This window comes from Heterocephalus glaber, unplaced genomic scaffold, assembly GCF_053883595.1.
Source record: "Heterocephalus glaber isolate CG9 unplaced genomic scaffold, H.glaber_assembly_v1.0 deba00000738, whole genome shotgun sequence".
NCBI lineage: Eukaryota > Metazoa > Chordata > Mammalia > Rodentia > Bathyergidae > Heterocephalus > Heterocephalus glaber.
In genome coordinates, this window is record NW_028258161.1 from 2278373 (window position 1) to 2295104 (window position 16732).

The following is a 16732-nucleotide window of genomic DNA, read 5'->3' on the forward strand; positions in this document are numbered from 1 at the left end:
AAATCCTCTACAAAAATAGCAAAGCAACAAAGGATACAGAGCACAAACAACAAGTTTGCTCATGCTGTCCACAATCAGCCACCACTAGTCTCCTCTGAGCCCTCAACTTGAAGGTCAGAAACTCTGTGATGTTAGGTGTCAGGGTCATCTTGAGGCTCAACTCCTGCTAAATCCCATCCCGGTGAAAGCTGCCACATCACTGGTACTCAATAAATACTTGGAGTGCATAAAAAAAGTGGGGCCAGAATGACAACTTCCCTGTTTGTGTTTGCTCTTCCAGTATGGAGAGCTTTTCTGGAGGATCAGAAGTACGGTGCACGCTGAACGGTGCTCTGGCTTGTGGACTGAAGCCATGGAGCCGCAGAAAGGACCATCTGAGGTCCCACAGAGCACACTCTACCTCCTGCTTTCCATTCAGCAGCCGCACTTAGTTTTCTGGAATGGACCTAGCACTTCTGTTATTCTCTGTTAGTCTTTGACTTCTCTGTAGGGAATGTAGGACAGAAACCCTGCACCCCTGTGTACCATATTGACATTAAATAGAAAACAGTGGGCATTTTGTGCAGTTTAATGACTCTTTCTAGCCAGTGCAGGCCACCCCAGGGCTGATCATCACTAGCCCACATTCCAAGACTACAAGGTACTTTCTGGGTCTGGTCAACCAGACTTTAATTCCTCCTGCACTATGCATTACTATGTGATTCTTGTTGCCTCCAAAAACTCAGATGATTAAAAAAAGTTTATGTTTGCCACTTCCAAGAACCCCTCTTGCAATTTAAATGATTCATGCACCCAAGTTTCACAAAGAAGAAAATAACCTCATTGTTATTTGCTCTGTTAAAGCCTTCAAGTGTTCAGCTTATTATTTCGTTTATCTGGTAAAAAATGAGTTTATCTCTAATTCTCTAATCTTTTCCATAGAGAATTCTTACTGGATAATAGAAATTTCTTCATTGAACTAGCAAAGAAACAGCTGCTGTTCCCATCCACCACCCGCCCCTCTCTCAGAGGATACTTGTTGTCACATGCTGGTATTCTCATGCCACGGAGTAAATTTCAGGAGAACTGGGCAGAAGAGAGGACCAAGTGGTAAGAATGTTCTTCTCTTATCCCTGCATCAGAACAGTAGCACAGTTGTGCTGGAGACTGCTAGTTCTCTCTCAGCCTGCATTCCCTTTCTTCCTTTCTTTTTACAAATTCCACAAGCTTTACTTGAACTCAGCCATGTGAGCTTGTATTTAGTCACACCACAGTTCCACCATCACAAGGATCCCTGAGCTGTCTCCTTGTGACCACTCATTTCTCCATCATCCTTCATCCTTTCAAACCACTGATTTGTTTCCCATTTTTATAGTCTTGGCATTTTAAGAATGGTACATAAACGGAATCATATAGTATGCAACCTTTTAGGATTGGCTTTTCCATTTTTACTTCAGCACAATCCCCTGGAGATTCTAACAAGTTGCAGGCACCAATAACTTGTTTATTTTTTTAATTGCTGATTAGGGTTCCACAGTATGGGTGTACCAGTTTAACCATTCACTCATTGAAGAACACATAATTGTTTCCAAGGCTGGGTTATGAACATTCATGTGCAGACTTTTGATGAATATGAGTATTCATTTCTCTGGGATAAATGTCCAATAGTTGTATGTATATAGTTGGATGTTTATTTTGTTTTATTTTTTGTGGTGCTAAGGATTGACTCCAAGGCCTCCTCCTACACTCTAGGCAAATCCTCTACTGCTATGCTATATCCCCAGCCCACATGTTTGATTTTATAAGAAGTAGCCAAATTGTTTTCCAGTGTTGTTTTATCATTTTACATTCTTACCAGCAATGTACAAGTGATCAAATTTCTCCATTTTCTTATCAGTACTTGGTATTATCTTTTTTTTTTTTTTGCTTTAACCTTTCTGATAAGCATGTACTGATAGCTCCTTGTGGTTTTAATTTGCATTTTCCTGATGGCTAATGATGTGGAGCATCTTTTCATGTGCTTCTTTGCCATCTGTATACCCTCTTCAACGAAATATCTGTTCATATTTCTTGCCCATTTTCTAATTATATTGTTTGTTTCAGAGAGGAGTATAAAGGATTTCTTGGGTTTTGAGAGTTCTTTAGATATTGTTCCTACTGCTCCTTTGTTGGATATGTGACTTGTAGTCTCTCTTCTAGTGATTGAATTATTTAGTTTTAAGATAAGCACATGGCTGTCTGACTAGAGACTACTTTCTCATGTTTTCTTGCAGCTAGGTGTGGCAATGTGGCAAATTTCAGGCCACTGAACTAAGAGTAGAAATGATACAGGCAAAATCATGAATCATCCAGGAGTCCACATGTTCTAGATGACCATCTTCTTCCCCTTCCTGGAATACAGACCTTGCTGCATCCCAGCTTCTACCATATAGATGAAGACAAGGCAGAGGCAGGTAGGTGCTTTAGGGAAGGTGCCAGTTGTTAAGGGACAAATAGTAAATATTTTATGCCTGTGGTTCATATGATCTCTGAAGAAATTTTTCAACTCTACTGTTGTAGCATGAAAGCAGCCATGACAACATGTAAATAAATGAGCCTGACTATGCTAACATATTATTACAGAGACAGGCAGTCCTTTCATGGGGGTAAAGCTTACTGATCCCTAGGGCAAAGCCACAGGACATCAGGAGCTGGGTCCCTAAATAGTCACTTGGAGTGGAACCATTGAATTATCCTAGATGGCTACCTGCAGATTAAGTCGTGAGGAAGAAACAAACTTCTTTTAAAAGTCAGTTTACTTTAGGGATTCTTTGTTGTGGCAGCCTGGCCTCTGCCTATTTAATAGAGAAACTGGCACTCACTGGGTACATAGTGTGTTCCCTGTGTAAAGATGATTCAAAGATAAATGGCATAGGCTTCTTGCCAGACAGAGCTTTCAGTGTGGTTGAGAGGGGCATCCCAGCACAGTAGAGTGGGGCTGTAACCGAGCTATAAGAAAGTGCTCAGGAAATAGGGATGCGACTGGGAAGAAGGGAAAAATCACTTAGTGCCTAATATGCGACAAGGATTTTATTGTTATATCTCTGAGCTCTGAGAAGTCTATGAAATATGTTATTATACTTGCATTTTAGAAATGAAAAAAAAAGTCTCGAGTCTATGAAAAACTGTTTAACTTACCCAGTTGCATAGATATATTTGAAGCCTTGAAAAGTATCCACTCCAATGATGGGTTTATTCATTGTTGCCCTGCAGAGCCTGACCTAGGATAGAGAACATCATCAGAATTGTTAACTAAGAATTATTAAGCAGCTTCTATCTGGCCAGACCCAAAACTGGGAGCTGGAAAGCTAGAGGAACGAAGGAAAGAATCTGATCTTTAAAACAGCAAAGCTTTGACAAGCTGTCACCCTATCGTTTTGCATTTTGGAGTGGCTAATCTAAAGGACCACTCTGCTCTTGGATATTCTGAGATGAGCCCAGTGTCCATCCTTCCTCATGACTCCTGGAAGATTTGTGATGACTGTCTTATTTACCAGCCACTACACAATTTCAGGTCCCTTTCCTTTTCCTTGAGATATGACTCATGAATGAGTGTTCTCCCTGGCGGAACAGCCTTTGTTGTCTGGTAGCTTTTGTCTTTCACAGTTTTGTTACTGACTCAGTAGACTCGGACCTCATCTCTGAGGCCTCATGCTGACTGCCAGGCTTGAGTCCTTTGTGTGCCCTTCCTGACTTCAGTGTTGGGCCCAACTCCCAGTCCTGTGCTCTGGACTCCAAGGTAAGAATTTGACTTTGATTCTTTTTGAGTCCTCACTTGATTTCTGATGTTGGTTTGTGTTGATTTTATGGTCTGATGAATCAGTGTACTCTGCAAACAGATTAATGTAAATGTAATGTAAATAGATGTTTTCTCTGTTGGATGAAAGATGACAAAGAATCTGGTTTGCTAGGATTTTTGACTTATTTGACTGCTTTGAGGTCAAATCAATTAAGAATTTCTACCCACGGAGGAGAAAAATGTCTTTGATATAAACTGGTGAATTCTGTATTTTATGTTTATGCTTGACCCACTGCAAAAATTTTAAATTTGAAGCCATAAGTTTTCTCTGTGTATGTTATGTTTTTGTGTATTTAAAAAAGGCTTTACTTCTCATACATGTGTACTATTTTCCTACTTTTGAATGGTATTATCAAATTAGATTTAAACATCTTTGGAAAGGTGTCTATTATGAATGATTTAAAAGTAAATAAATGCTTATATAAATTTCATATTCCCTGAATTCCTAGAAATTAGGAAATTAAAAGTCAAATAGTTTCAGTGTGGAAAAATATTGATGAATTAACTAGAAAACATTTTGAGAATTCAAGTTCACATAATTTAGGAAAATATTTGACAAGGAAGACTAGTTTAATAATTTGAGGTTAATAGAAAGTTATACTTTATCAGCATTAAGTATAATAGAAACATGCATTTTTATTCTTCTTGGAATGGTCTTTCTCAATTTCTATAGATTCACTGATCAAATAAACTAATGTTATTTCTATTTCATATATAAAATTGTGAAAAACGTTAATTTGTGTTTAACCAAATTGAATGATTAGTCCAAAACATTTATTTCAGTACTAATTATGTTTTGTAGGATCTGAGCTTGAAGATAATTTCTAAGATCTTTAGATGATTTAAACCTTAGACTTCTACTAAATTCAGTGAATTCATGGACATTTATCATTTACAAGTAAGGTAAAGTATTGAAACATTAATAATTAATTATCTTTTTTAGTTTATTTGTTTGCATCTTTTTAAATATGCTGCAGAATGGCTATATATTTTGAGTGTGTTAATGAATGTATTCATTTCTGCCACTGTATTTTTCTTTCTTCATTTTTAGATAGGGTCTATCTTGAATTCACCATATAGCCCAGGCTGGCCTCGGGCCTCAAATTTGCTGCGATTTTCCTGTCTCAGCCTCCCGAGTGCTGGGATTATAGGTGTATACCACCATGTCCAGCTTGTTATTGTATTATAGGGAATGTATATGGTTATAAGAAACTGTAAACTCTGCTAATCTACTGTGTGACTGACAGCTCACAGTTGTCTGCCTTCTATTTTTTTCCTAAGGAATAGGAGTAACTGTGGTTAAAAGATCTCATCAATATAAGTGAATGAACTTCCACTAGGAGCAGTATTCACACAGGCACAGCTTTGTATGTAAAGCAGGTACAATGTGTTTTATTGTTAATGAAAACAGAGCAGTTTGATCTTAAAATGACTTGTTATTAAAGAAAGAAAGAAGAAAGAATAAGAACAAATATGAATGTGTATAAAAACTTGAAGATTTATACATGGGAGATTTTATTTACTGTGGCCAAAGCTAGCTAAGATGTGATGGATTTGCTTATAAGAGTCCTGGAAGAACTTTAATATCAAATATTAAGCTGATATAAAATGAAAATTTGTTCTTTTGTTAAAAATGACAAAATTTTCTTGGATCATTGGTTTCATCTTAATATAAGGTTAATAAAATGATATTCTTTGCCTTTCTGTGTAATCTAATTAGATAGCAAAGACTCGGTCTTAACAAAAATAACCTATGGTTTATGTTGATTTTGTGATAGTCTTGACAACTGAAGAGAAAGGTTTCTTAGGAAAGAAGTAAGATTTTTTATAATCATGTTATCACCTGTTATTTTTATTTTATTTTTTCTATGTTTATTTTCAAATACTTTATTCTCACTTTGAAATGGAAGAAAATATATTGTCTCTCAGGCACTCATGATCCAATTCTTTTTTTAGGTGCTCCAATCTCCTAACAACTTTTGATTTTTGTCTTTCTAAAACTAAACCCTATATACATAAAGAAATAAAGCTAAATCCTAAATGGCCTCTTTTACAACTAAAAGTATATTTGAGATTTCTTAGGGGGACCCTTGAAAACCATGAAAGATTTAGTATTTTGCCATGTAAAAAGAGATGTGCTAGAAATAGTAAGGTTTATTTGGTATGTTACTAGTGATGAACTGCAAAGAATTGTTAAACTAGAACGGTTGCTTAGTTTTCCCTAGGTTAAGTTTGTAGGGGTAACATTCATAATTTCAGAATCATGGCTGGTTGGGATGCCTAGAGATCAATCAATGCTCTTGCTATATGACATTTTTCTATTTATCAGAGTCTTGCTGCTTTGCTTGTTACTAAACCTGTATTAGTCAGTTTTTTGTTACTGTGACAAAATGCCTGAGGTAAACAACTTACAAGGAGGAAAGGTTTATTTTGGCTCACAGTTTAAGAGGTTTTAGTCCATGGTTTACTAGCCCTATTGCTTTTGGCCCCATGGTAGCACAGGACATCATGGCAGGAACACATGGCAGAGCAGGTCTGTTTACTTTATGGCAGCCAGGAAGATGAAAAGGTGAGAGGAAGGGGCCAGGGTCTCAACCTCCCTTTCAAAGGCAGCTTCAGTGATCTGATGACCTCCACTAGGGCTCGCCTCTTAAAGGGGCCAAGCCTTCAACACATGGGCCTTGCAGGGACATTTCAGATCTAAACAACAGTATCGTGTACAGTATAGGTTCACTTATTTTTTTAAAATGTTAATTCTATTGCAGTTTACTTCTTTAAATCTGGCATCTTTTAGGCCAGTGGTTTTCAAGTAGATTTTTTTTTAACCTATGGAGTTTTAGCAACATTACTTTTGTTTTTCCATTTAGTTTATTGGTGCATTTTAGGTATACAATACAGTTACATTCATCATTGGGATCTTGTACCTTTGATGTATCTTTGGGAGTTTTATTTAACATATAGATATTTAGGATCTACTTCTGGCTTATAGATTCTCTTTATTTGGTATTCCTGCTATACTCCTGGTGTTTTCTAACTATATGAAAGGTGTCTTCATGCTATATTATGTTTCAGGATTATAATATATTAAATTTGAAGATTTGTTCTTTTATCTCTCTTTCTTTCTTTCCTTTTGTGGTACTGGGAATTGAACCCAGGGCCTTTATATTTTGGGCTATATCCCCAAACTCCCCACTTTAAAAAGTTTATTATTTTTGAGACAGGATCTTGCTAAATAGCTAAATTGCCCAGGCTAGGCTCTAACTTGCAATCCTTCTGCCTCTGCCTCCAAGAGTGTGAGGATTACAGGCATGCACCGCCATGCCTGGCTTGAAGAATTTTTCTGGTTAAAGATTATGTTCACCCATTTTTATACATCAGATATAATATCCACTTTTCTTTGGAAAGAGGGTTATCGCCATATTCTTAGATATTTTGTTTAAACTTTTTAAGGTTGACTTTTATCTTGTTTTCACAAAACAAATTCCCTTCTTAGTTTTGCTTTTACTTGTGGAAGTCTCATTATATCTTTCATTTTTGAAAATTATGTCAACTCTGTTTTGGCTGGTAGAGACTTAATTGACTCTCTTCTTACTCCCCTGGAAAATATTAGACTGGACCTTGTTACTTTGACCAAATTGTTGATCTATAGCAAATTTCCACCCTTTCAGTTTTCTTCAATATCTGGTTACCTTCCTTGAAACTAACTTTTCCAATTTTTCTGCCTCTTTCTTGACTCAGAATCATGGAGACCTACAACCTGGCTGTTCAGATCCCTGTTATGACTCTCGGTTACTTGCAGCTCGTCCAGTTCCCTGCAATTTGAAGAAGCCTTGCAAGCCAAAGCCTGACAACTTGCTATAAACCTGTAAGGGCTCTCTACTTCAGCAGACCACACATGGGCCCCAACTCTCCTGACACAAGTTGGCCAAAGGAAAGCCAGTGAAATGTCCAGGTCATACCTGAGGTAACCAGAGAAGAGACAACACTGCCATAGCATTTGAGCAGGAGACCTTCAAGAAATCCAAAGAAGCCAAGAATGGTGATACATGTTTGTAATCCCAGCACTCTGGGAGGCTGAGGCAGGAAGACTGTAAGCTTTACTCCAGCCTGGGCAATTTAGCAACTTAGCAACATCCTGTCTCAAAATAAGCAAGCAAGGAAGAAAGAAAGAAAGAAAGAAAGAAAGAAAGAAAGAAAGAAAGAAAGAAAGAAAGAAAGAAAGAAAGAAAAGAACAACAAAAAAGAAACCCAAAGAGCAATGCTTAATCAAAAGAGTTGCCTTTACCAACCTCTTAGAATTCACTGGACTGGATTCATAGCTTTGTACTTAAATCCAACTGTTCATATTAATCCTTTTCTTTTTCATTTTTAGGCACCCCTCTTTCAAGATGTCTGCCCTCCAGAATGCTGAAACAAGTGATCTTTCCTATGACCTCTCAATAGATGTTGCAACACATTTTAGAGAAACAACAGACAAGGGTCTCAAGTAACTGTGTCTTGGGTCCTGCTCCACCTCTGGAGATTTATGAGCGCTCCAGAGTTTTTCAGCAGTGAAGGAAATAGAGACCGACAATGTGGAACCTTTTGTTTCTGAGTATGTGCTCCCTGGCAGTTGCAACAGTTAAGAAATTCTTTGTATTCCTTCATGTTCTCAGAAGAGCCAATCACAAAGAACCACCTTGCCCTTGCCTGTCCTGAAACAGAGCCATGTCTATCCTTCCTCATGACTCCCTTAAGCCTGAAGGATAGCTCCTTTACTTAATTGTACAGTATTATGATTTAGATCTAAAATGTCCTCCAAAGGCCTCGTGTGTTCAGAGATTGGGCTTTGGAAAATAATTGGATAATGGAGTGCCATACTCATCAGTGGATTAATTCATAGCTGAATGTGCTGTTAGGAGGTGAGGCCTGGTTGGAAGAGGTGGGTCAGGGAAGGCCTGACCTGGAAGGATCTGTCGCCCTCCCTGGGTCTTCCTTCCCTTTCTGCTTCATGACATGAGCAGCTTTCCTCTGCCAGACCCTTCCACCATCCCTTTTCTGCCTAGCATAGACTGAAAATGTGACCCAAAGTAAACCTTTCCTCCTTTAAATTGTGGGTGTCTGGTATTTTGTCCCAGCGATGAGAAAGTGGCTAATACAACTTGCTTGTGTAAGACCTCAGATTCCTGTCCTTTTCTCTAGACATTCCTCATTACTAAAATTTCTCTTTATTGCTATAGCCTTAAAAAAAATCATATCCTTAGGGCCGGGGATTTAGCTCAGTGGTTCTGCCGCCTACCTTGTAAGTGCAAGGACCCAAGTTCAATCCCCAGTGCCAAAAAAAAATCATATCCTTTCTTGTCTGGTACATTTTTACTTCCTTACCTTTGTTCCTCTCATTTTCATAGCTGGGTCTCAATTTTCTTTTCCTTTCTGAATCTTAGTTTCCCCCGTATCCAAGGACCATTGCTTCCTCTTCTGAGTGATACCATGATTAAATGGGATAATAATAGGAAAGGCTCAATTTGCCCATACTAAGTCAATTAATATTAGTCCCTCCCTTAGCAGAAAACAATCCTGATGCATAGTGGTGACAATGGGAGCCTGTGAAAATAGGGGTGCAGAAGTGTAACTGTAACTCCAGAAGTTGGAAAACAACTCAAAGTAGGAGCCCTGAAACCTAAGTATTCACACAGAGCAGTTTGTATGGGTAGAAATGATGTCACTGATATATGTTAGAAGTGTCCCTTCCTTCTGAGAAGTAGATTCCTATCTCATTTGGGTTTGCATGTGAGGTAGCAGGGAGCCGGTTACAAAGTAACCCTGAAACTGTCCAAAAGATAACTAACCTTTACAGACCAATGGTGAAGATCATCTCAAATGGTAGCCTCCTCCTACCCTGAGAAGCTGAGTGGGTGCAGGCCCACACGGGGGGGTTACAATAGTAAACCCAGGGAGGTCCTGGCAACTGTCAGGTGAGAGTGCCAGGTGTGTAGGTCGTATTCAGACCCCAGGCCCAGAGAACACAGGTGAAGAGTGAAATTTCTAGTGGTGGAGTGTGAGGTTGTCCGTAATTCTCCAGCTCTTGGTTTAGGGGATCCCTGGCCAACCAGCTGGTAGTGACCGATGGCTGCTAAACACACCTCAAGACTGAAGGAAAGGAGAAGCTGGAGACAACGAACATTACATAGATGTTCACAAGCAAGAGAACAAAGTCACTACTTGATCATTCAACTGGAAACTCAAATTGCCACGGTTAGCATTTATGCAATACAGGTTTTAGATACACAAGTGCAAAGTAATCAGAAAAACATTTGCTCCTGAAAAGTGGTTGCCCATGGTGCTTTACATTAAGCTGTAATCAGCACAAATGTAAAATGAGCAAATTCTCCAAACCCAAAGATTGTAACCCTGGGAAAAAGAACACTGTGTTTAGGGATCTTAACGAAAGTTTTCTACACAATTTGCACCTTCTTGTAACCCACCACTCTCTTCCTTGGTGATGCATAAGTTTTTCATATTTTCAATTTTTTCCTTTCTACCATCACCTTTTTATTTAATTCTTATCCTCATCGGGGCTGAGTTATTCAGTGTGAACATGGTAGGCACAAGTACCGCAGTACTTTCAGGGCCTTGCAAAACTGTTTAATTTCTTCTAAAGTCAGATTTAAAAATAAATGTTAAAATCAAAGACAGTGTTTTAATATACAATATTAATAACTCGTAATTATACCAATGCATAAAATATTAATATTTATTTAATTATTATTTAATATTAATTTGAATATTTTAATTGCAGAAGGAGCCTGAAATCAATATGCCTTGGGCCCATGAAAGGCATAGTGCAGGCCTGACTAGTGGGTCTGTTGGTAAGAACAGAAGTGTTCTCTTCTCAAGACAGCGGTGGGTCCCTGAAGCCATGGATAATAACAGACCCTATACAGTATGTACCATATTGTCCCTGTGTATACATACTTATGATAAAGTTTAACTTATAAATTATATACAGTAAGAGTAGACATCAATAGCTAATCATAGAACAACCATAACAAAACACAGTAATAAAAGTTATGTGAATGTGGTCCCTGTCCTCAAAATACAGTCTTATACTTTGAGCCTTCCACTTAAAGGAAGCTCTTCACAGCTTTTCTTTGGCAAATCTGAATTGCCAAAATCATCATGCTTGTGTTTTAAGGACATTAAGTAAAATAAAGGTTATTTGAAAAGAAGTGCTGCAATATAGTAACAGCTATATTGCTTTGATAACTGAGATGGTTACTAAGTGACTAACGGGTGGGTAGAATATACAGCATGAATCCGCAGCATGATGATGCATGTTTTAGGCAAAACAAGAGATTTCATCGTGCTCTTCAGAATGGCACATAAAACATGAATTGTTTATTTCTGGAATTTTCATTTAATACTTTTTGGATCAAGTTGATCAGGGGTAACAGAAGCCACAGAAGGTGAAGTCACAAATAAGGAAAGACTGGTGTACTCTTAAACCTTTAAAGACATAGAAACTAAAGGGTTGCACTTGTTTTTTTTCCCCACAGTAAAGCCAGAAAAGCCCAAGGTCAAATTTTCAGCCTCTGGACTGGGGACACCTGCCATTTGCGAGCAGCATCCTGCCCTTGTGGACCTCAGAAAGGTTTCCCTGCTGGCTCCAGATGTGGGCTCTTGACACCTGTCTGACTCTGATGCATTTGGAAACAGCACTTTCTGGTGGCAGTGACCACTAGCAACCCTGATTTAGACATGGTAAAAAGAGCACAATGATGACGAACCTGACTATTTTTCAAAGCACAAGTCCAGACAGTCTGAAATAAGATTTCCTCCCCTATTTGTATGTATTTAAATTTTAAATATTTACATTTGTATACATTTTAATATTTTGTATACTGCCAACTTTAAAAATCATTTAGTCATATAATTAAGTGATGACCTTTATAATAGTAAAATATTGTGAAAGTAAATACTCACACTGGCAATTAGAACCTATTATTAATTAGATGTTTGAATCCTGATTACCCAAGTGGCTGACAAGGTGCAGATCCAGAGCCACAGTGGGTGTCAGATTTCTTTCTACGTGAGGGCATTTTCTGAGTCATTTAGGCAAGAACGCCAGATTTGTTACAGAAAGATTTGTTTCCCTCCCCTATATTTCATGAGGAGCACATTTAACAATAATGACCATTTGGGGCTACTATTCTGTGCCACACACTTTTCATATATTCCCATCTGAACATCACAAAATACTGCAAAGTAGACAGTAAAATTCTCATTTTATAGACAAGAAGATTTGAGTACCTTGCCGTGACTTAGAACCAGAAGTGTTGCCTCAAATTCTAACTCTGCTCAGACTGACTAGAAGCAGGTTTGTGTCTCAGATGTAGCTACAAATCACTAGAACATTCTGAACAGACATTCTGAATTCAGAATGGAAGTGAGTTGTCCAGGTAGAAGAGGCTGGGGTCTTGACAGGTGGCTCCCACACTGGCCGGTCACTGAGGGGGTTTCTCAAAGCCCTGTCCTTCACAGATGGCTCCCTCGGGCCCTATCCATCTTTCCTGCAGGCCAAATCCATCCCAGCCCACAAAGTTGGCTCATGCTTGTCTCAAATGCCATTTCCAGGCCTCCTTTAGCCTCTGACTTCACCTTAACCTCCCTCTCTTCCCAGACAGTCTTCCATGAGGACTCCAGTTCGTGCTGGCTTTTCCCTTCTCCAAATCCCCTGTGGAAGTGTGGAAGACTTTATGCTTTGCATTATGCATGGAGGAAAATCAAATTCACCATCTCTCCAGTTTTAGTTCTCAGACTTAGAGATCCAAGCACATAGTGAAGACAGGAATAAACTCTTCATGTGCACCATGCTCTTGTTTTTGACACCTGGTCTGAAATCCGATTCCCAGCAGCAGGAGTTGATGGATATTTATCAGCTGTTGTCTCAGAACACTGAGAAACAACAATGGCTCTCAGAGATTGCTAGTTCCCTCTTTTTATCTCTGGGCTTCGAGGGTGTACAGGAGCTCTTTTTGAAACTATGCTGCAGCCTGGCCAAGGAAGGGTGTGCATTTAGCATAGGCCTGCTGGTGTCAGACCTTCTAGATACTCTTCCAGCAGAGCCTAAATCTGTGGACACCTGTCAGCCATTGAATATTGTCTTAGTTACTCTTCTCATTGCTGAGACAAAATACCCGACACCCAAAGTTATAGGAGGGAAGGTTTAATTAGTTCACAGTTTGTAGCGGTTTTAGTCCATGATCAGTTGGCTCCATGGCAGAGTGGCAACAGTTCATGGTGGCAGAAGACAGCAAAAGCAACAACGGAATTTTTTTTTTGGTACTGGGGATCAAACTTGGGTCCTTGCGCTTGTGCAGCAGGTGGCGAATTCACTAAGCTAAATCCCCAGCCATCAAGGGAATTTTAACAGCATCTTTCTGCCCCTTTTTTTCTTATTCAGACTACTGGGACAGGGCAGTGTCCAACCAATCAGTGGACTGGTTTAGTAATCACACACCGTTAATCCCAGCATCACACACTAGATTCAGCCACCTCTGAAAAAGCCACCTATGACCACATGAGGCTTTGAGAGGACATCTAGGCCCAAACCATAGCAAATATCTACATGTTACACTTGGGATCTGAATGTCTCCCCAAGGCTCATGAGTCGAAGCCTAGTCCCTTCGCTGGTGACACTGTTGGGAGGTGGCAGAAACTTTGAGTCCCTGGAGACAGCCCTTGTAGGGTAGATCTCCTTCCCAGACTCTTCGCTGTCTCTTCCTGCTTCCAGGCTGCTGTGAGGTGAGCAGTTTTCTTCCACTCCTTCCTTCTGTCATGATGTTTCTACCTAGTCACAAGCCTAAACGCAAAGGAGGCAGCTGACCATTGACTGAAACTTCTGAGACCATGAGCCAACATAGACCTTTCCTCCTTTAATCAGCTCTTCTCAGGTATTATGCCACAGTGACAAAAAGCTAACACATGACGTCAATTAAAAATCAAGTGCAAGCTGTGGTGGTGCACACCTGTAATCCCAGCTCTGCGAGAGGTTAAAGTAAGACGATTGCATGTTCAGGTCCTGCCTGGGAAACTTAGGGAGATCCTGTCTCAAAATAAAAATTAGAAGGGATAGAGATATAGCTCAGTGTTAGAGTGCCCCTGGATTCAACTCCCTGCACTGAAAAAGAATCAAGTACAACTCAAATCTCTGGTTCTATGCATGCATGCTGTTTGTATCTTACAAATTAAACTGTAAGTCCTAGCAGGTACAGAAGAGCCTTCCATTTATTTGTTGCCATGGGCCTTTACTATTTCACTTACTGGTATTCAATATGTATTTTATTTAATGGGTGAAAGGTTGACTGATTTTTATATTTTCTGCAACCTAAACCCAGGAGTATGGCTTCTCTTCCATCTGAGGAGCAGACAGAGACAAAGTGGTTTGCCTCAGACACTCCTAGCTGATGTAATTCTTCTGTTTCAGGAGGGTGTGGCTCGAGGCATGCTCTGGAGCAACCTTGAACTTCCTTCTCCTGTGCCTGCATCTCTCTGCACTGTGGTCCTTACCTCTGCTCTCTTTATTGGAGCTGAGGGCAGCTTGTAAGAAAAACAATGGTTAACATTCCTGAGAATTTATATATACTTCCTTTGGGTGCTGATAATGTGAGAAGAAAAGCAGAGAACATTTTAAGAAATGTTCTCAATGTTCCCACCTGTTCCCAGCCAAGCTATTTTCATAAGCTTTCAGCCTCCTTCATCTGATCAGTAATGAGTTCATTAAGATTGGCTGATCTCCTGTTCAGGCCTGCAGAAGTCTCTGCTACTTCACACTAATTTCTGTTCCCTGGAGCCTTCAACAAGCTTAAGGTACCTAGAAAATTAGATTCCAGGAGACAAAGGGGCTTGGAATCAACAAAACCCAAATAAATGATGTTTCCTGTCCTAGAGAAAGGATGTTGCCTTGGTCCTTGTGTGTGAGCCACTTCCTTCAGTCTGCTTCAGAGGGAAGATGAGGGCTAGGGTGGGCTCCCCTTTCAATGGTGGGCAGCGTGCTGTTCAGGCTCTGAAGAAACAGGGTTGGTGATTGGTCTGGAACAGGTCCTCAGATCTCCCATTTCCCCCACATTCCCTCCTGAGCTTCCAGAACACGTCTCCAATAGGTTCTCCCCACCTTCTTTTAGACATGTGGGGATTTAACCCATAGGTTTTACACTGATTGAGCTGCATGGCAGAGGTTTTTGTTTTATTTTGTTTTTTTGATACAGGGTATCACTAAGTTGCTGAGTTGCCCAGGCTGGACTTGATGAACTTGCAGTACTCCTGCCTCAGCCTTCTATAACCTTGGCTGGGATCATAGGTGCACACTTCCATACCCAGCTCCTTAGATTCTGATGTCAATAAATGACGCACCAGAGTCAGAAACGATGGGGCTTAAACTGAAGACCTACAGAGCTGATCTGTTGGCACGTCCCAACGCTTTATAGAAAAGGGTTTTAAATCCTCAAGAATCAAAGGGATCTTAAATCATGGTAGTAGGGGAGGGAGAATCAGGAGCAAATAATCCTAAACCATTTTGCTTAGAACTCAAATCCATAGTCAGCTGTTGTAATTTTCTCTCTTTTAAACCTATGGCCACTTATTTTTCAGTAAATAATATATGAGCACAGTACAAAAATGAAAATGTCCCAAAAGGCTGATGGTGAATGGGAAGGCCACGCCCCATCCTCACATTCACACTGTAGCTTTCTTCTCTGAAGGAGGTTGCTATTATTGGGTCCCTGTGTATCCTGCCAGGCGTCTTCCCTGCATCTGCAAAAACAAGGGTATATGCTGCTTATTCTTGAAAAATAAGAATGTTGGCACTTGTACACTGGTATTTTTCACTTGATAATATATACTTCCTTGGAGATGAGTCCATGTTTATTCAAATTAAGATGTTTTATGGTTTTTAAAAATAGTTACATAGTATTCAATTATAAGAATATATCATCATTTCTTTAAAAATGTTCCCTATTGATAATCCAGATGGCTTTTATAAGCAATACTTCTGTGAGTAGCTGCATACCTGTCATTCACACATGTGCTGCCCATAAAAATGGATAAAGGTCTAAATGTAGAATAGCTGAGCCCAAGGAAATATGCCCTTATAATTTTAATAGACACTGCCACATTACATTCAGTGGAGCCTTACCATGCACACCCATGTTTATAACAGCAGTGTGCAGGAGTGTATACTTCTCCACATCACTGCCAATGCTGTAGGTCTCCAGCATTCAGGTCTTATTATCTAATTGGTAAAAAAGAGCAGCTTACCATCCCTTTAGTCTAATTTTAATTTTATTGTAGTTTTCATCTTCATTTCTTTGGGATTTTCTTTTTAATTGGGAAAGATCTTTCTATATTATTCACCTTTGTGATTTGAGTTTATGACTTCCTTAGAATTATTACTTTTCTGCAAAAATGATTTTCTCTTTAATTTTATTAGTTTTTTCTTCTAGTTTTATTATTGTGTTTTAAATGATTAATTTCTGTTTGTATCTATGTCTTCTTCGCTGTGTTTTAAAAATAGTTTTTAGTTATGATTTCACTTTTCCTCTTTGAACTGTTACATAAAGAAAAGGCTTTCTAATTTTTCTAATATTGCTAATTATTTCTAGTTTTACTGCATTATAATCAGAGAATGTTGATAATACTCTAGCAACATATTTTGGAATATGTTGACTTTTGGGGGCCTAATAAATGGTCAATATTCATAAATATTTCTAGGGTTCTTGAAAATTGTAATCTCAGTTTTCAGGGAGTATATTATACATATTATAGAATTATGTATTTTATATGACTAAATATATATTATAATTAATTATAATATATTATACATATTAATTATATGTACTTTTAGAGTCATATTAGATATAGATAAACAGATAATATATG

General features: G+C 38.9%; 1 long non-coding RNA gene across 4 annotated transcripts in view; it reads left to right on the top strand.

Moving 5' to 3' along the window:
- LOC101719925 (uncharacterized) overlaps positions 1 to 16190 on the top strand; it is a 142376-nt gene extending 126186 nt beyond the window's left edge. For 2 of the 4 annotated variants that reach the window (XR_015449472.1, XR_206103.3), the window contains exons 3-9: positions 922 to 1089; positions 2253 to 3757; positions 4620 to 4720; positions 7556 to 8437; positions 9879 to 10051; positions 10596 to 10739; positions 11353 to 16190. This is a non-coding gene — a long non-coding RNA (uncharacterized LOC101719925). The remainder of the gene's footprint in view (positions 1 to 921; positions 1090 to 2252; positions 3758 to 4619; positions 4721 to 7555; positions 8438 to 9878; positions 10052 to 10595; positions 10740 to 11352) is intronic. The other 2 variants (XR_002389503.2, XR_015449473.1) reach the window with 2 other exon arrangements.
- The last annotated feature ends 542 nt before the right edge of the window (positions 16191 to 16732 follow it).